We start from the raw sequence: 21,247 nt of genomic DNA on the forward strand, positions 1-21,247 counted from the left end.
TTAAAGTGTATTTATTTACTTTGGGGGGGGGGAGGGAGAAAGAAGAGAGAGAGAATCCTAAGCAGGCTCCACGCTGTCAGTGTGTAGCTCAACTCAGGGCTCCAACTCACAACACTGAGATCGTGACTTGAGCTGAAAACAAGAGTGAACCACCCAGGCGCCTCAGCTTCTGCGTTGATCAAGAATCATACCCTTTTCTCTTCAGTCGCCTTGAATGATATCCACTACATTTGGATTGCACATTTCTTAGTGGGGGAAGTGCATGTATCATTCGTTCTTCCCTCCTCAACCCATGAACGTGTTCTGATTGCCCGTAGTAGGCAGACAACCCATGTCTGACCAAAACAGATTAAATCCTTAGCCTTTTACAAGAGTGAAGGGGAAAGATACATTTTGGTCTGTTGGCCTTGACAGTGAGAGGATATATATTTGGAGCTGTTGGAGTCACCCCTGCAGAAGGCCTTGCTGAGAGCAAAGTCAACACAAAAGGAAGTAAAGCCAAGAGATAGAAACAGAGTCCCCATGATCTCTTTTCATCAGCTAGATACCACCTGGCCTGAAGCTTTGCACTGGGCTTCTCATCTGGAAGGAGAGTCCATTGATGTCTTCCTGTTTATTCCGTGAGGCAGTTTTTGTTAACTTCCAGTCACCTGCCACTGAAAGAGACCAGTTCAGTGAAGTTTCTCCTCATTCTGAGATAGCTACCTTCACAGGTCATTTCTACTTTCTTTGAGCAGTTGGCATTATATGAGATTCCTTCAGTTGTCCCTAAAGAATCTGAGGTCACTGAGCTTACTAACTGTTGAGTTCTGCCGTCCTACCTGTAGATCAATGGAATGCCATAGATCCTTCATGCCATATTGCGAACAAACGAAAAATTTTCCAAGACAAGGAAAACAGAGATTATTTCAAGGATAGTTCTCTTTTATACATGGGGAAATACTAATAATTAATAGAAAATGTCTTTATATCTCATTCAAACTTCTCAAAATCTAAAAAGAGAGGTATGATATCAATCTCCATTGCATATGGGGAACGGCAGAGCTTGGAGAAGTTAAATAAGTTGCCCAAGATCCCATGGTTAATGGCTGCTATAGCTGGGATTCAAAACCATATGATCTGATTCGCACATGACATAAAGATGAGCTAGAACCTTGTAACCTTCTTCATGCAGGGGCACCTTTAATCCAGACCCCTTGTGCTTTGATGTGCAACCCACAGCTCTTCCCTCAATTCTGTTTCCATGGTGCGCCCTGCATCGACACTTCTTGAATGTTCTTGCATCTGCTGGGGGTGGGAAGCCTTCTTCCAGACCTCAGCTTCAGATGCTGCCCACCCAACCATCTGTGGCAACAGATTTGTGTGTTATCAATTAAAGTCTAAAGGAAGTTGGTGAAGCCTCCTACTCTAACAGGATGGGCTAAAGCAGTTCCTGTTAAAACAGAAATGGGTTGTGTCTGTGATATTGGTAATTGGTAGCTTTCCAAGAGCACTTTAAATACACCCCATGCCATGAATTGCTCAGCTCTGATTCTCTTTAAGACTTTCCTCTCAGAGGTGGCTTATTTCCAAGAAGTAGACCACTACATAACTAAATAGGGTTGCCCTTGTGGGAAGCAAAGCAACGTCCATAATTTGCAGAATTTACCTCTATGATTTTCACTTTGGGACTCACTTTGGAAACCACAGTTACTTTTTATTGTATAAAATCTTCACACATATGGCACGCCATGCCCCAATTACAGTCACAAAGATTCCTTGGTTTCAACTATTCTGGAAGACTATCCATGTTTTTGAGATGCCTTACCCAGGGAGCACCAAAATATCAAGTACACAAAATAACCAGTAACTTTAAGATAGACCATCTTAGCACATGCCCTTAATTTGGTGAAAATCCACCTAGGTTTTTATATAACCAGATAATTTGAATTTTTACATAGAGACTTTTAAAACATATATGAAGCATCTACCAACTGCGATTTTCTGTGGTAGACCCTGGGAGAGTAGAGATTCACCATATATGGTTTCTGCCCTCATGGAATTATTGTCCAATAGCTAAGCTCAGCTAGTCAGTAAAGAGTTAGGTCAGTATGACTTAAAAAAAAGAATTCTACATATCCTTTAAATGTCTTATGAAGAAATGTGTTTCTGAAGCATAGAACTTTAGCCTACTATGGGTAGGCACTTGTATCAACAAATATTGTGTTACCTACCTTCCCATCCACACAGTGACAGCAATATACAAAGGATGACTGCCCTTCCCTCTTCTGTAAAGTTTCTCAACCTTGGCATATTCAATTTTGGGGCAGATAATTTTTGGCTGCAGGGCTGTCCTGTCACTCTGGGGTATGTAGCAACATCCCAGGTTCTACCTTCTAGATGCCAGTAGTGAACTCCTCTCCAGTCTTAACAATGAAAACAGTCTCCAGACATTGTCACGCGTCTCCTGGGTGAATGGGAGGGTGGGGAGGAGAGAAGGCAAAACATGGTTCAGTTGACAACCAAAACCAAGAGAAGATGTGTAAGAGTGGACAGGTGTTTGCAAAGTGTTGATCCACAGAAAAACCTGTCTTCCAGTATTCTGTAAAATAGAATAAACTCGCTCTATCATGGTCCATATTATTGGGGAAAGGTGAATCATTCCTGGAGACAGAGGAATGGATGCACTGACTTCTCAAAATCCCTGTTGACCCTAGAATTCTAGAACACTGTTCATCTGTGACCTGGCCTAATTCCTCTCTCTCCCTGTCCCTGTGGTCTGTACTAATGATAGGGCTTGTCGAGCTGTCGCACTATCCAGAATGCCCTTTATGCCAGCAGGAAACCTGGAGGAGACTTTCTTTTCTTCCTTTTTTTTTTTTTTAGTAGGCTTGGCAGAAACATTTTTTTTTTTAAGAGAGAGAGAAAAAAAAATCAAATTTAAGGACTGTGGAAAAATAACTTTCTGTGCTCTTAGGTACCAGAATCGACCATTTGTCAGAACCAAATGTCTGCTAAAGTGTGAAAAATTGTTGGAAGGCATTTTCTAAATTTTGTTATTGTGGTTCTATCAATTCATTTCCATGAGCCCTCTCATTTGTGTCTGTTGGCTGTCCAGGCCAGGCTGGCCAGCTGAGAAGTGGACCTGCCGTCTTTTATTCTCAAGGTCCTGACATTTATCTGATGGTTGGGAAGGTGGCTATGCTGTAGTGGAAAGAGCTCAGAGTATGAAAGTTTTAAGACCTGGTTTTGGATCTCACCATCATCACTTCCAGGCTTCAAGATCTCAGGAGAAGTTCTTAAATTCCTGGGACTTACCTTGTCCCTGAACATGTAAGTGGTAAAAGTCTCCATTGGACTATGGTGAGCATAAAACAAGAGAGTAGCTCTTTGAGGATTTTTAAATGCCTATGGAAATTACCTGTTAGTGTGATCAGACATTGTAATCATGTAGCAAATATTTTTTCATCATTGTCTGCTTATGCAGTGTTCTTCATTTTAAACTTGGCAAAACCTAGTCCCCTAAGAACACATTCTAGCCATGACTTTCATATTAACCTCTCTCTTCAGGTATGATCCCTGAACTCTCCTGTAATTTCTCACCTCAATAATCTATCCTACAGATCTTTTTCTTAATTCAGCTTTTCTGTAGTAAGAGCGTGGTCTCAGCATTAGATCAAGAGTCTAATCCCACGTATGTTATTATCAATTCTTTGACCTTGAGCATGACATCTTTTATAAACTCATAGCAACCTCTGTTTCATCAAAAATGAGGGCAATAACAGATTATGTCTTAGAGTGTTGTCATACTGATAATATAAAATAAAGACTGTAAAGTGACATCAAGGTGCTAGACCCTATTAAGTTCTCAAAAAGTATTAACAGTTATCGATAAGCTTGAATCAATTAAAGCTCTTTGACAGGACTCATGTATGAAGTCTCTATAGTCTACATGGTATGGTGTCAATTTTGAAAATATTTCTTTGGTTGACACAACTCTGGGGGACAGTGTCTCCTTTATGTTCTTTGTGCCTGATGCCCCTGGAGTTGTGCCACCAGAGTCTGAGCTTTTCTTGTCCGTCAGTGGAGCGCACAAGGTGTGCTACAGGAAGTCCTCCTGTCGACCCACTGGTGACATCTGCCTCAAAGCCAGAATGATGAAACCTGGGAAGGGGTTGAAAAAATGGTGGATTATAGCAAGGTTTCTTAAATTTTAACGTGCCTGTGACTTCCCCGGGAATCTTGTCAAAATGCTGATGCTGCTTCCTTGGGTCTGGGGTGGGACCTGAGACTCTGCATTTCCAACCACCTCCCCAGGAGGCGGGTGAGGCTGGTGCAGGGACCTCACTGTGTCATGAGGCTCTAGACTAGGAAGGTCGTCTTAATCATTTCTTTCTTTGGATGCAGTCTTTCTCTTTAGTAGGTGCCTTGTGGCTCCTGTTGAATTCAGAGCTGATGAAAACATCCCTCCTTCTCTCCTAGAATTCATTAGGTCAGTATGCAACATGAGTCTCAGGAAATGTTCAACACCGAAAAGACTTTGGAGTAAAATAAGTTTGCCAAACTCTATCAACTATGGTTCCCCATCTTGGAGAGTCACATGATGCGTGAATGTATTAAAAACTCTGAGAAACCCTCCTGGAGAAAAAAAAAACTAACAAAACCCTTTTACATGGTCAAATGTAGAACTTCCCTTACATATTTTCCAAGTGTCTTTTGACTGGATTCGTTACATCAGATATTTGGGGGGGGGGTGCAACCTCGATATCAATAGTTTTTAAACTCTCTCCAGGAGATGCTGATGTAGGATGGACATTGGACAACGCTGGACGGGAGGGAGAGATTCTCCTAACAGAGTACATCTGGGGACAGCTCAGAAGTCGAAATAGCGTATCTGCTAACACATTGTGATCAGATGTTAAACATGATAACTTCTGAAGTGTTAGACCTACGTCTGTACAATAGGTTTCTTGTCTAAACAGACTTACATGACTTAAATCAGGCTGGGAACATGGGGACACTGGCACTGACAGATTGGATGGAGAAAGAGCAAGAGGACTTTTAAATACTCCCTAAAGCCTCCGTGCTATTGAATGCATGTCTCTATCTGTGTCTGCTATCGGCCCAGAGCTAAGAATTTCCTTGCAGCCCTTGAAATATTTGAAAGAGAAATGTTTTCCATACCTGCCCTGGACATCAGTTCCATGCCTGGCTCTTTCATCCACTTAAAGATACATTACTCGCAAAGACATTTAGCCCCCCTGGATGTAATATTCCTTGGGTGTCGGATGCCATTTGCCACTTCTCAGACCTAGTGTGCAATTGAAATGGGAGCTTGTGTAGAGAACACACTTGGTAAACTGTTCCACCAAATGCATCTAAAATACTACAACATGCTCTTATTCTGAAAGAAAAACGTCCTCTCCCTCGCTGAGCATTAAGTAAAAGGTGTGGTGTCTTTGATTACCTGCTGCAGAAATTTGAGGAAAAGCGGGACCCTTGTGCTCCTGTCAGTGCTGCTTGTATTTGACGGCTGCCCAGTGCCTGGGTGCAAAAGGGTCCTCTGCGGAAGAGTCAGGAGCAACTTTGTTATCCGGTATGTCTAATTAATTGCTACAGATCAATTTGCTTATCATTTGCTTCTCTTACAGGTTACTTATTTCTGATGAATGGGTTATGACCAAAGATGGCTCCATATTGTGCTACAAATTTACCCAACCACTGATAAAAATATGACCTTTTTATGACCATTCCAAGGAACATGGCAGTCTGTACCTTGCTGGAAGCCTCGCGTATTTATTTATTTTTTTTTAATTTTTTTTTTCAACGTTTATTTATTTTTGGGACAGAGAGAGACAGAGCATGAACGGGGGAGGGGCAGAGAGAGAGGGAGACACAGAATCGGAAACAGGCTCCAGGCTCTGAGCCATCAGCCCAGAGCCTGACGCGGGGCTCGAACTCACGGACCGCGAGATCGTGACCTGGCTGAAGTCGGACGCTTAACCGACTGCGCCACCCAGGCGCCCCAGCCTCGCGTATTTAACCTCCCTCGTCCATGTCATTCCAATGAGCATTTTCTACCTGCTGGGTCCCTCATTAACGCGCAATAAACATCGACACAAGTTCAGATGAGTTTGTCTAAGAAATTGTATGTTGTCATTACTGTGTATTTGCATTGTCCTCTCTTCCTAAATTTCAGTGGTAGGAACCAGCATGCAGGCAGACTCGAGACTTAGCATCTGTGAAACGACGGGTACTTGAGAAAGTTCTGGGGAACGTTACAGAGATTTCAGACAAGCCTTTAGTCTGTCTCCCTGAAGCTTCCCAGCTTTGTCTCTGTCAGGTCCCCTGCTGGATCCCTCACAACTCTGGTAGCTTTCAAAGCGGCCTCCTTGTTCACCGTCATCAAGCAGCAGAGATATCTGTGTGCCTCTGGCTAGCCCTCTTTGGGGAGGTAAAGCTAGAACGATGCACAGGCCATCTCTTTACAGGAGAGATTTTTTGTTTAATTTTTTTTTTAACGTTTATTTATTTTTGAGACAGAAACACAGCACGAACAGGGGAGGGTCAGAGAGAGAGGGAGATACAGAATCTGAAACAGGCTCCAGGCTCTGAGCTGTCAGCACAGAGCGCGACACAGGGCTCGAACTCACGGACCGTGAGATCATGACCTGAGCGCAAGTCGGACACGTAACCGACTGAGCCACCCAGGTGCCCCGAGATTTTTTTTTTTTTTTTAATCAAGAGCAAATTTATTTGAGTCCAAGATGCCTTGTGAAAATCAAATCCCCAACAGCACCTGAATCAGAATACCCAAATGGAGAAAAAAAATCTGCTAAATAAAATGAAAAGCCGAAGATGTGGGATTTTTACACAAAATAATTTTTTAATTAACAGTATTCATTTTTTGTGTCCCTTTGAGGTAAAGCTGCTGTTACTACTGTGCCTACTACTGGCGGGAAAACCGAGAGCTCATATCTGGAAGTAAACTAGGCAATTCACGTGTGTTATCTCACTTCCTTGTCCTACCAACCATGTGCGATAGGTGATGTTTTTACCCCTATTTTCTGGCTCAGGAAACTGAAGCTTGGAGAAGTTAATAGTTAAGCGTTCGCTAAGCTCTTAGTGCCAGGGGTTACTCCATCTCCATGCAGTGTATCTGTATTAACTCAATTTTTTTTTTTTACTTTTATTTGCATTTATCTTATGCAGCAATGTACTCCCTGACCTTAAGTTTTTGTGTCTTCAGTTTCTTCTGGGATGTCTTTTTCTTCTGTGCAACCTCCTCTTCCGGTTTAGGAACATTCTGCTCTTTTTCAGTGAGGACCATCTCGGTGTGGCAGGGAGAGCTCATGTGTGGGTTAATCTGACCGTGGACCCTGTAAGTTCTACACCGCATCTTGGGGGATGTGCATGCGTTTTTAAGCATGTGCAGTAAAAATTCAGCACTATTTTTGGGCCCTGACCCTGTGTCCTGCCCCACTGTCTGGCCTGGGAGCACCTGTCACCTCTGCCATTGTAGCTTGTAGCAATGGAATGGCCCACATCGCTTCTGCAAAGCGACATCCTTCAGGTACTTGGGAGCTTTTCTGATGTGCGTACCCTTGATGGCCTGGGCAGTTGCACATGTGTTCCTAAAGTGAACACGAAGATCGGGACCTCTTGATTTGCATGATTTTGTAGGGTTTTCTGGGTCAAGTGAATAGCACACTATTTTCAGGGATCACCTCAGGTTGCTTATGGGAAGAGCTATATCAACTCAGTGAACTCAAACTTAATGACCTTGTGGTAGGCACTCTTGTCATTCTGTTAATACTCGAAGAAACTGAGGCGTAGCGTTTTTTTTTTTAAACTTAGCTCTCGTTTCTAGATTTGGGTAGCAGTATCTAGACCGGACTCAGCTCATGTGTTTCTGAAGCTAGTGGGTAAGCAAACTTAGGGAATAGTAGGGAGTCAAAAGTCGGAAGCATAGGAGGTCGAACTCGGGGCTAGGTTGTCTGCAATACTTTGGTCCTTTACCCTGACGTCCAGCTCCACGTAAAAGCTGTGATTTATTTCATTTGAGATGCTGCATGAAAAATGAAGCAAAATCTCTAGTGCTGAGAGGCAAATACTGTAATCATCTGCATGACTCAATTCTCTATTCCAGTAATATGAAAATTGTCAATTATGGATGAATTATGGATGCTACAGATACCTGTAATTTGTGGCTGCAGGTTTGTAAACACGTGCAGCTGCCTTTAATTTTATTTTACCAGTCGTGTAATTCATTAACACACACCTGTAGTTACCAAAGATACAGAAACTAATGAAGCTAGTTTCCAGTTTCCACTGTTTGTGTTTTGTACACCTCTTTGTTTAATTAGCACAGAGTGGAGAAATTGGTTCAAAACAGATGCATCCCAAGAAGGAGCCTAGTGATTATCCTTTAAGAACATACTCGAATTCCCCCCTCGGCCATTGACTTAAATCATTGCTTTATCAGCCCCAAACCAGGCATTTTAGAAAAGGAAAAAAAAATTGTCGAATTGATTTTTTTGCAACTGTTATGGCAGCAAAGGCTAATCATTAAAACATGGATTTTGGAGATAGCCAGTGGAGATCCTTAGAGTCAGAGCCGTGGTTGGTGTTTGGTCCAACATGTCTGTGGGCAAAGGCCAACCGAGTCCTCACCTATGAAACGAGGGAGTGCAACAGTGACTGACAGCAAGTACTTGTTTTAGCCTTCCTCTTGTTTTTCCCCCCAGTGTACTGAAATTGATAGGTTGGGGTGTATATGATTATTACTTCTCCTCACTGTCAATGTTTGCAGAAATATCCAATGTTTTGAATCCTTTTTCTTCCTGCAAAACATCCTCATCTTGCCATTTTTTTTAATGTTTATTTAGTTTTGAGAAAGACAGAGAGAGAGTGTGAGCGGGGGAGGGACAGAGAGAGAGGGAGACACAGAATCCGAAGCAGGCCCCAGGCTCTGAGCTGTCAGCGCAGAGCCTGATGAGGGGCTCGAGTTCACGGATCGGGAGATCACGACCTGAGCCAAAGTCAGATGCTCAACCGACTGAGCCACACCCAGGCACCCCCTCATCTTGCCATTTAAAAAAAATCTCCAAAAAACCCCACAACAATAATAATAATATTAATTACTACCGTAAATAATATTGTTATACTAAACAATACTATTGTTATTATAATACTATTATTAATTATAAATAATAATAATGGCTACATTTCAGAGCATAGATCATATGTCAAGCCTTCTATTAGACATTTACATCATTATTTCACTGGGTCCTCAATATAACCTAACAAGATTGGCTTCATTTTTTCTTTACGTCCTGGGAACTGGAGGCTAAGTGACTCATTAACATGATGGCTCAATCTAATAAACGGGGCTTCTGTGATTTAAACCCAAGATGGCTGGCCCTCCTCCAAAGCCTATCCTCCATATCTGGATGCCATACAAACTTACACCTTTCAGGTGTCCTCTTTATTCCTTCCACCACATTCACCATTTACATCCCCCCTCGAATACATCCCCGCCTGTTACACAAGGGGCCACATGTTTTGTGATGCTATTTTGGTCCCATCGCCTCATTCACTTTTGTGTCTGGGTAGTTATTATTTAATGTACGGAAGTTTTTGGTGGGAAGAATAAAATCATATTGGCAAGCCTAATGCCCTAAGGGTTTTTTGGCCCAATAACAGATAAGATAGATATTTTTTCCCTTACAATTTTCCTGTTCTTTGTAAACCAGAACATTTATCAAGGTGAAAAGTAGAGGCTGACTCCTTTTTTCTGCACCAAAACTTATATACCCTCTGTCTCATTGTTACCAGGTCTTATATGCTGCTGAATTCTAAGGAGTAATAACTGGTTTATCTGAGAAGCTAATCTATGCAAATGAATTACCAACAGATACCATTCAATGGAGCCTTTACTGGTGTGATAGACTGCGCTAAATTCTTTACAAACATTATCTTGCAAAGCCCTCTATAATGGCTTTATTATCTTCATTTGTAAACTAGGAAGCAGAAGCAAAGAAAGATTAAGCCATTTGTCCAAGGTGTACTTTGTAGGCAGTAGAAACCAGGACTTGAAATTTATATGAATATGACTTGAGTCCCTCAGTTCTGATCTGTGCATCACAGTAATATTTCTTAAAATGTGGCTACCTGTATCAGAATCATCTAGGCTGCTTGTTGAAAATGCTGAGTTGTGGAATGTTCAAAAGACTTCCTAAATCAGAATCTGCCCATATATGGCTTAGGAATCTATGATTTTTCAAAATGTTCCCAACTCTCCCTGGAACGCATATAAATTTTACTCAGGTAAAAAGCTCATACTTTTTGAAAAGTCCCTTGAAGAGTAACTATACTATGGTCACATTGGTCCAAGGCAGCCAGTGAGACGATTTTGGATGCCCAGAAGTAAATGATGACTGAATACACGACCTCTATGAAAATCTGATGTTACCAGTTTAATCCAGTCCCATGGTTTTAGGCTAGATGCTTTTAGAGAACCCCCGTTCAAACAGGATGAAGCTTCAAAGGAGATTCATTTGACTATGTGCAATACAGCTACACCCAGGTGCTCAAACATGATCACCAGGAACCCCCTTCTCTCCATGTTTTGGTGCTCCTCTCTTCCTTTTGGCTTCATTCTTAAGTAGCCACTTCCCATCAGTGATGAGGTGGCCCCCCACCACCTCCAGGCTTCTATTCTGTCAGGTTAGAACTTTGGTGGGACCATAATTCCTTCAAAAACCCTAGGACTTGGGCCCAGATTGCTACCATAATCCTCCTGAACCAAATAGAAGCTAGGGCATGCCATGCTCCCCAAGTATGGCCAAACTGGATCTTGTCCACAGCCCTGAACCTGGGAGAAAGAGGCAGCGAGAGGGGGAATCAGTCACTCATGAACCAAGTGAGGAAGGCTTGGTTCTTAAAGGAAAGTTGGGTCTTGCTACTACAAGCAAGAGGAGTAAATGGTGAGCACGAAAATCAATGGATATCCTTCTTACCAATGAATGGATAAAATGAGCTATACTCTGTTCAAAGCTCAGCTGTCATTTTCTCCCAGGTGACTGGGTGTAGCATAATTTTCTTAGCAAATATTTTTAAATGTCACGAAGTCTAACACGATCCGGCTCTCTGTCAGGTATGTCTCCTCATAGATCAATAGTGAACTGTTCACATCAGGCCCAATTAGCATTCTAATAGAATTTATTTCCCAGATGCTTCAAATCACTGGAATTGATAAAATGGTTTATTACAGGTCACAGGACACTTTCAAGGACCAATTAGAAACTGCTGCAGGTTGGGGAGAACGGGAAGGTCATAATTAGAAGCTGAAAACGTGGAAAGATGAGGGGCTGGAGAGAATGAGAACTTTGTTTGCAAAGCTGCAAGATACAGATAGAAATGAGGGTGTTTCTTAGAGTTTGAAAAGCTCATTTACAGCTTTGGAGGGCTTTGAAATTGAGCTCCCGGAGACAAGTCCATTTTGCCTGTTCATACCTGCAGGTATTAGTAGCATCATGCATATTTGCAGGTAGGACTTCATAGAGGTGGTTGAGTCAGATGGTGTTGTGGTCTATCTGTGGGCACTCTCGTGGTGAGATGACTAAGGGACAGTCACCCCAACCTTGGCGTGTTTCTGGAGAGAACCCTGTCATATGACTTCTTGAGTTGTTATCCGAACAACCCATGGTGTAAAGGACTTGCCTTTTGTAACTCTTTTTGCCCACGTATTTCTTAGTTTGCTGCGTGTAAAATCCATCTTTTTGTAATAAAGTTATGCACAAATTCAGGTATGACATGTATTTGATTATTTCTCTTAAATCAACTTCAATTCTGCTTTCTATCCTACACCTTTTAGGGCTGATGAAAAATTCTACCTCAGGCATTTTATTTTTAATTTTTTTTTAATGTTTATTTATTTTTGAGACAGAGACAGAGCATGAACGGGGGAGGGTCAGAAAGAGAGGGAGACACAGAATCTGAAGCAGGCTCCAGGCTCTGAGCTGTCAGCACAGAGCCCGACGTGGGGCTCGAACTCACGGACCGTGAGATCATGACCTGAGCCGAAGTTGGACGCTCAACCGACTGAGCCACCCAGGCACCCCCAGACATTTTATTAATAAGAGTATTTAGGGGTGCCTGGGTGGCGCAGTCAGTTAAGCATCCGACTTCAGCTCAGGTCATGATCTCACGGTTCATAGGTTCGAGCCCTGCATCGGGCTCTGTGCTGACAGCTCAGAGCCTGGAGCCTGCATCGGATTCTGTGTCTCCCTCTCTCTCTGCCCCTTCCCTTCTCACACTCTGTCTCTCTTTCTCCAAAATAAATAAACATTAAAAAAATTTAAAAAAAGACTATTTAATGCAAGCCATTCTAATAAATGGCATTCAATTTTTGTGGGGTTAATAGCATATAAATTTATCTCTTAGTCTTTTTAAACATTTATTTTTCATTTTGAGAAAGAGAGAGGGCATATGCACGTGCCTGTGTGGGAAGGGGAGGGGGGCAGAGAGAGGGAGAAAGAGAATCTCAAGTAGGCTTCTCGCTGTCAGCACAGAGCCCAACAAGGAGCTCCATCCCACGAACCATGAAATTATGACCTGAGTGGAAATCGAGTCAGATGCTTAACCGACTGACCCACCCAGGTGCCGCTCTTAGTCTTTTCATACTCTGATTACATATTTGGCAAGTGACTTTTCATGTGGCAATTCAGGGATTCTCTATCCTTCCATCCATTCTCTAACTGCATCCTATGCATAGAGTCAGCTAATGGGCAAAGACTATGATACATCACCTGAAGGGTTTTAGAGGCCTGGGACTTGTGTACATCACGTCTCCTCATTTTCCATTGGCCACATCTAACTGCGATGACCCACCTTAACCACAAGGAAGGCTGGTAAAGGTAGTTTCTCTGTGTGTTCAAGAAAAGGAAATGGATTTAATAGTATTCACCCACTTCCAACTATATAATCTTCACTCCTTTTGCTTCTAGATTAGAGTAAAATCAAGGTAACTTGTTGCAAAAGGGGATCTCGTTAGCCTATTAGGATTGCAGCTAACACCCTTCCCATCCTCTTACTCAAACTCATGCCATTTCTTTGAGGCTCATGTTTTTCTTCTTTCCTACCCCTGTGGGGATTCATGCTGAGGCTGGAAACCATGATGTTCTCAGTTCATCTTTCTCAGGGCAGCATATAGCTATCTACCTAATGTTCTTGCTAGTATTCCAGGCTTTGCCAGAGAACACATGTAGATTTCCTTGCTCTGGAGACTCGCAGACATCCTTTCTCTTTCCTGGTCTGGGGCTGGTTCTTCTCTCTCTTGCAGAACTTCTGCCATTCTCACAAAACTTCTCAGCCCTCACCTGCCCCCACCCGCACCCACTCACCTAGTGCACTTGGGACGTTTAGTCTGACTGATATTTTCAGCCTTACCAAGATTCCTGAAGCGAGAAGCCTTGACGGGCTTGGCTACCATTGTGGAATGAAGACAGGGGAAAATGCCAAGAGAAAAAAATACACATTATAATTCCAAGAAATTATTTTGCCATGAGTAAATGTTAGCATGTCTTGCTAATGTTTATGCCTATCAGAGCCCTGCCCTACGGCATTTAGTCATTGAAGCAACCCTATGAAACAGGTAACGTTTCTCTTTACTTTAAGATGTGGAAAATGGGATTGGAAGAAGTTACATTGCTGGTTCCTGGACACACACCTTATTGGGTATCGTCCATGACAAGAGCCCAGGTACCATAGATACGACCGTATCACACTGTAGTTCCTGGTCAGTGGGGGAGCTGTCACTGTGAGAGAGCCTCAGTTTGCTCATCCCCTGAAATTTGCAAAGGTTAGCAGCCGGTGGTGGCATATCAGCATTTATCAAGCAACAATTTATGCCAGACAGCACATCCATCAATGTGTATATTCTGTTTTGATGAGTTTCTCCAGTGTTAATATTATCCCTATTTTACAGATGAGGAAGCAGGGGTAGAGGTTATCCCTTATCCCGTTGCCTAAGGGTGGAGCCAGAACTCAAACCTTGATCCCTACCGTCCCATCGTCCCTAATCTACTGCACTGCCCTGTACCTCACTGAAGACCATCACAGCACGGCCCAAGGGAGAAGTCCCCTCCCTCGCGGTCTGTGAGAGGAACAGCCACACTTCTCAGTCTTGGGCCACAAGTTGGAAATTCACGAATCATTTCGTTAATAATGGGTAAATGGAACAAGTTGGCCATGCACATGACATATGAGGATTGGGTATGATCCACACCTGAAGACAACACTTACAGAAACCTTATTCATAGCTCTTTTTCTTTATTTGCTGCAATCCGCTATAGCCCAGTTTCGTGAAGTAATTTGGGGGGGGGGGGCGGGTATTAAGCTTGAACAGCTTAAAGTTATATAATTAATTGCAGTCAGCTTCAGTTACAATTTCTAATCGATCCAAGCGTGCCAGCTTAGCACCTGGCTGCAGTCAGGAACACAAAAGCGAGGGCAGCAGGTGGTTGCAGTAATTAGGTTATTGCTTTTTTTCCTCTGCAAGTACCCGGCTGGTCTAAACCCCAGGGTCAAGCAGGCTGCGCTCGCCTCCAGGATACCGTTTCGGATGCTGAGTGCTTTTGAAGGAACTAAGGTCTGCGGCACAGTAAGCTAGTAGATGGGGATGGGGTAAATAAAGCCTAAGTGCTGGCCTGGTGTTTCTGACACAGAAGCAAAGAAGAGCACCTGGGATCCTGAGTTAAGTCTGGAAGAAGGCAGAGACTGTTAGGCCAGCAGCCATTGTACCTTTGAGGGTTTGACTTTCTGGCTTACTCCCTCTAACCAGAGTCTCTGGGAAACGAGGATGAACATCCAAAGGTAGGCATGCAGTGTGAATTTATGAACAGTGTTCTCTTAGTGGCCATACTCCTTGGATTTGAAATCAGAGTTGCTTTTTTGCTGGCTTGTTTGTTTATTTTCCTCTGGCTTTGCTTCAAGTGTCGGGCTTCAGGTATATTACGTGATTTCCTAGGCCTGTTTCCTCATCGGCAAGATGGCTAACATGCCTGTAGTGCCGACTGAGAAAATGCATCAACATTGCTTATTAAAATGTCTGCCGTGGGGCGCTTGGGTGGCTCAAGTCAGTTAAGCGTTGGCTTTCAGCTCAGGTCATGATCTGACAGCTCATGGGTTTGAGCCCTGTGTCGGGCTCTGTGCTGACAGCTCAGAGCCTGGAGCCTGCTTCGGATTCTGTGTCTCCCTCTCTCTCTGCCCCTCCCCCTCTCGTGCTCTGTCTCTCAAAAATAAACATTAAAATTTTTTTTTAATTAAAAAAATGTCTGCTCTACACTGAAGTGATTCATTAATGCTAACCTGTTTTATCTGTATTGTATACAAAATAGGAAACAGTTGAGTAACCTACATTTTCAGCTAGGATGATTGACCATGAATAAGCTGTGAAATGATCAATATTATCCTCATTTTCATTTCTACAATAACAGCTGTAATCTTTGGAATATGAATAATGTGCCAGGGAAAACCGTAAATCCAGTGCTAGCTTTAATTTATGTCCTCCCTCACCTTGAGCCAGATCCTAACGTACCCATTTTGTAGATGAAACCTGAGGCACAGAGAAATTACTTCCTGGAGGTTTTTAGCTAATAAATGAGGGAGATGAGTTAGAACTCAGATATACTAATTCCATCACCCTTTAACCACTGCTCTTTTTTCTGACTTAAGAAACCCTGGGGGAAATGTTCTCAGGTTCTTTTTTGCAATATTAACTAACTCTTCTATTGCACTGTAGGGTTATCTTAGCCTGGTCCTTGCGTTTTAATTCAACTTTATCTCAGAAGCAATCAGTATGCTATGGAAAACATGCATTCGATGCGTATTCAGAAAGGGCCTGGGAAAGCTGTTGTGTCTTCCTCACGGTTATCTTGGTTAGCTTCTTTCTGTTTTTGCCTGCTGTCTCTGTGCTTCAAAATGGGTTCTGGAGTTTCACGTCGAAACTCATTCTGAGGTCAATGTAGTCAGTGGCAGGTAGGAAACTTCGTGAGGTCCATGATCTTAAATGAGAAAGCAGAGCATTGGCAAGAGGTATTAAAAATAACTGCAATAATAATGATCACCACTTTATCATGAATATCTGATAGATAAGCCTTATTTTTTAACTGGAAACTAATTTCTGCCAACTGCGGTAGAGAGGAGGGAAAAAGTCTTGCTTGGAAGGCACGGGTAACAAACAGGAGAAAAATACAGTTTGTTTATTTTTAAATACTTTTGAGTCCTTTGGGACCCTTTATCCAATCAATAGAAAGGACAAAGAAAGCCTATGGTCTCATCTCCCAGGTTTTATGTTTCCTATTAATTTAACCAAGATAATAAAAAAAAATCCTATGTGCTGTCTTTAGTCATTTCCAAATAGGGCTGGCATCTTTAGCTTATCTCTGAATACCTCTGACTGCAAATTTCATTTTAGAACTGTCTTTGGCATCCGCCACTGCTAGGCGGATAGCCACATAATACCTTTGGTTTCCTTACCAACAAACAACCTCCTTGGTTTGAAAGTAGTGTGCTATAGTCATGAAAAACTGTCTCGTCTTTTTTGGCACAAGAAGAGCCACTGTGAGCGCTGGGCGGGTTTCACATTGGGTCTCTTCACTGTGAAATCAGAGCCATTATCTCCACCTTGCACTTAACAAGTTCCAGAGATCAATCAATACCTTTCAGTAAGAATCAGCTGAAATTAAAATCCATGAAGAGGCTTCCCCCAATCCCTTTACAAAATCTACCTTGAAGAGCAACCTGAATATCGAAATCCCAGACAAACAGCTTTGCTGGATCTTTATCCTCCTGACAGCCCAAGATTGATAGGAAATAGGCTTCAGATTTCAGCACATCTTTTAGGCTGGCATGTGTCTGCTTGAAGTTGCTCTGCAGCATTGTCTGTTCAGAAGTGCCTGCCTAGTCTACTGCGGGGTCCAAGTGGAGGTTCTCCCGGCATTCCTTGGGAATCCTCCTTTTTTCAAAAAAATTTTTTTAATGTTTATTTATTTTTGAGACAGAGACAGAGCATGAACAGGGGAGGGGCAGAGAGAGGGAGACACAGAACCTGAAGCAGGCTCTAGGCTCCGAGCTGAGCCCAACTCAGGGCTCAAACTCACGGACTGTGAGATCATGACCTGAGCCGAAGTCAGATGCTTAACCAACTGAGCCACCTAGGCGCCCCTCCCCCTTTTCATTAACTGTGCTGTCCTTGAACGTGTAACATGTATAGTAGAGTGGCATGGCATCTTGTGCTGGGGTTGATTTCAGATTCAACTTGTAACGTGTAAATCGTCTAAATAGCTCATAAAAATGATGCGAATGTGTCTTCAGTGAATCTTGATGACAGAGGTATTAGATACATTGTGGCCCTATTTAATGCCACAATGGAGATGGGTGTGAGGGCTCATAAATCAAAAAGGCCCACCCAGCCGAGTTGTTAGGGTTAGTGAAGTTTTTCTCTTTGTTCCATTCCGTATAAGATGAAGTCTTTGGCTTGCATATAAAAACTAGAGCATTGAACCCTGGAATGCTACTCTGAGATGAGATGGCCTCAATACGAGAGGACATCCCGAATTTGCAATCAAATTATTTTTTCCCATTTTCTCTTTCATTTGCACACTTCTTATCTTTTTTTTTTTTTTTTTTTTTTTTTTTGCAAAATAAATACTGTGATTTCATATAATTTAAATAAATGTATGCTGAACCTTCATGTGTTTTGTAGCAGGTCAGGGCATTTTGCATGTAGAGAGGCAAGGAGAGAATCATGCAGTTGGAACTGGGAATACCTGCATCCTTTAGAAGTCAGCCAAGCCGGGTGGTGACAGAAGGGAGAAATTCCAAGGCCTGGGAAAGAGAGTGGGTTTTGTTGTTGTTGTTCAATCACCTAGTCATTCAACACGCAATTGCTGAGTGCCTCCCCTATGACTAGCCCTGATCTAGAGGCAACAGACACCTCACATTACTTTTGATTGATAAAATACCTCAAGATTACTACCATTAACTTTATTTTCCTAACTTCAGTACTGAAGGTTTCTCTGCTCTTGTCTGCATGTGTTTCTTGGTGAACTAGATCAGTCTTTTCACGTTAGGACTATAATTTTTCCCACCTGAATCAGTAAAAGCTAAGTTTATTTTCTTCTTCCCCTATGGCTCAAAAGTGTGGACTCTATCAGTATTCTGACTATTAAATTACTTCATTTAAGTATATTCTGGTCATTCTCTGGAAGTCCCATTAACTGTGTTTGTACCTATCCGACATAGTGAAATTCTGAAAACATGCCAAGAGGAATATTTTGAGCCCAGGCAAGAATCAAAAAAAGGAAATATAATATACTCTTGCCTGAATGATTATGTTATCTGGAAAACCTAAAGTGCTTTATAGTGAGCTCTGTGTCCAGACTCAGAATGAGGAATGACAAAATTTTTAGATAAATTGGTTTGTAAAATATTTATGTGCACTTTAGTGGCACAGACAGGAGGTAATCTGTTTTGTATTGAATCAGCTTGGGACAGAAAAAAAAAGTACAATGTTAATGAGATTTTTTAAAGCCACTTTTAAATTCATGTTGGCAAAAGACAAATAGTCAAGACTTTTAATTTCTATAAACTTAACGGCTGGAGAACAAATAAAGCTTTATTAACTTAAATAAAAGTAGCTTTTCTTTCAAGGGCATAGCAATTTATTTTTCTTTCTGTGTAATCTTCTGAAGGACTGCTCTCGTCTATGTATTGATCAGCCTTGTCCAGTGTGTTTAGCTGGATTTTAAGTATTGTTGGTTGGGGAGGAAAAAAAAATGCATAGCATGACTGCAGGTTGATAGAGTGGGCAAACATGTGATGTGGGAGTTAACTGATAAGCATCTTTATACATTACTGTTGCTGTACAACCTTGGGTAGATGACAAAACCATGGGGACCCACTTTCTTAATTACTAAAGTCACAGTGTGAACAAAATGGGTTGCAAGTGAATTCTACCATCACTTCTGTCGCTTTCGTTATGGCAGACGTCACTAATTCATCCCTGCACCTTCTTTCTCCAGGAAGCCAATCTCAAAATTGTCCTCAATTCAGTATTCTGAACAGCTCATCTCAAGAATTAGTAGCTGCTGTATAAATTTAAATGATTTGCCAATAAACAAGTAGATGATCTCTGGGTTCTATGATGCTGTGTAGAATCATAATTTTTTTTTCCTATGTATCTTCTGTAGTTTGACATTCTGGTAATAAACCTACATTTTACAGCCTGCACATGTTAAGATATGGATAGAACCTGGAAGAGTGAATAGTTACTCGTGGTTATTTGAGGGACAATAAAATTGGCATGAAAGTTTTAACTTTGCCTTGTCCTAAAAATAAATCTGGGAGATAGGGGTGATAGAGCAGTTATAATTGTTAAAATACATTTAACATTGGTCACTGTCAAAGTAAGAATCCTACATGCAGCTCTAATTAAAAAGCTATGCACTCTGTTTGAAACCCTACGCATAATAGAGAACATTGTCTAATGTTCAAAAGATTGTGGAGACAAAGAAATCAATCCCCAGGTATATTAGTGTCTTGGTATAATGGTTTTCATTGTATAAACCATACTTTGAGATAAATATTTGTGTTTGTATTAGCAAAGAAAACAACTTGTAATCTTTATGGATCTGGTCCCAGTTTTTTGGGACCAAAAATGGGGAGTGGGTGGGTGTGTGGTGGGGTGGAAATCCCTTAACATCTTACAATGGAAAACTTCAAGCAGCTGCTGACATATCAAAAGGTGCCCCTAGAACTTCCCGAATTCACCGTTATGACCCAGAGGTGAAAGGCACAACCTCCATGTTTAAGGAATCAATAAAATGTTATTTCAGTGCAAAAGCTTGAACTGTACTCTAATGTCAACACTATTACCTGAGTATTGTATGTGTCTCATCCCCGTTGGATGCTTTTCTATACTGGTGATCTAAATGAAAGAGCCTATTTGTGTACTGAAGAGGAAAAAATTCTCTTCGCTTGGCATGGTTCTTCCCCCAAGGCTCTTGAGGAACATGCTTGCTCATTTTCTTGTTCCCCTCATTGTTCAGTGCCTGTCTTCAAGGATTGTCAGGAGAATTCACGGATTCTAGCAGAATACCTGGCAACAGTAAGTGCCCAGGAAGTGACACCTGTTATCTTTGTTGGTGATAGTGTCGTTTCCATCTTTTTTTGTGTGTTTTAAATAGAACCTCTATGATGAATATTAGAGGAGTACTTAAATTTAGCTCAATTGAGATTTAATGGCTTCCTTTGGCCCCTGGATCTACCATTTTCTCTAGCCTAGATTGATACCACTTACTAAACAAAATCTGTGATCTTGAGAAACTTATTTAACTCACTGTCTTCAGATGTGAAATGGAATGTGATGGTAGAAGCTACTTGTAAAGTCTTGGGGAGAGTTAGATGATGTGGTCAAGTGTCTCAGCGTAAAGTACGTGCTCAATTAGTATTTATTATTACATATCCCCCTTTTATTAGATGAGAAAATTAAGACTGTTGGTAGTTTCCTAGTTGTCAACAAATTTTCGTTCCAACCACACTCACTCTTGCCCTTGTAGTTTTTGTTTTCATACTTGCTTGCTTTTGATGGTTTCTCTGATAACTCTACGGGAGAGACCCTCCACTCACAACCTATTTGTATATATTACTTTTTCACCTACTTTAAAAATAGTTTTTCTTTCCTAATTGTTGTGTATGTCTTAACTAGTTTACAAAATAGCAAAATTTCTTGGGTGCCTGGGGGACTCAGTTGATTAAACCTCCAGCTCTTGATTTCAGCTCAGGTCATGAACTCACAGTTCATGAGTTTGAGCCCCATGTCAGGGTCTGTACTTGGGGAGGCTGCTTGGGATTTTCTCTCTGCCTCTCTCTCTCTCTCTGCCATCCCCCAGCTCTCTCTCTCTGTCTCTCTGTCTCTCTCAAAATAAATAGAAAATTTTTTAAGAATTCCAAAATTTCTATAAAAGAGAAAACAGACCTTACCCGTAGGCTGTGTTCAACTTCTAGAGCCTAGCATAGAGATACCCTCCAGGAAAATATATTTTATTTAATTAATACCTCAGAGCCCTTCTACAAACACATAGCCACAAAATCAAAACCACACAAAGGAATAGAACTGCGGTTCTCAACATCGGCGTTCTTAAGAATCTTCTATTAGATTTCATATCAATGCAAATTCTCATCATTCTTCCTGATTAACTGG

General features: G+C 41.8%; 1 protein-coding gene and 1 long non-coding RNA gene across 4 annotated transcripts in view; one reads left to right on the top strand and one right to left on the bottom strand.

Annotated features, from left to right (window-relative positions):
• Positions 1 to 21,247, top strand: part of TAFA1 (TAFA chemokine like family member 1) — a 513,047-nt gene that overhangs the window by 121,011 nt on the left and 370,789 nt on the right. The gene's annotated exons all lie outside the window — the stretch shown is intronic.
• On the bottom strand, positions 507 to 2,310 carry LOC123605844. The gene is made up of 2 exons (XR_006715931.1): positions 2,214 to 2,310; positions 507 to 650 (listed from the first exon to the last, which is right to left on the bottom strand). It is a non-coding gene; the product is annotated as an uncharacterized LOC123605844 (long non-coding RNA).

This window comes from Leopardus geoffroyi, chromosome A2 (genome assembly GCF_018350155.1).
Source record: "Leopardus geoffroyi isolate Oge1 chromosome A2, O.geoffroyi_Oge1_pat1.0, whole genome shotgun sequence".
Classification (NCBI taxonomy): Eukaryota; Metazoa; Chordata; class Mammalia; order Carnivora; family Felidae; genus Leopardus; species Leopardus geoffroyi.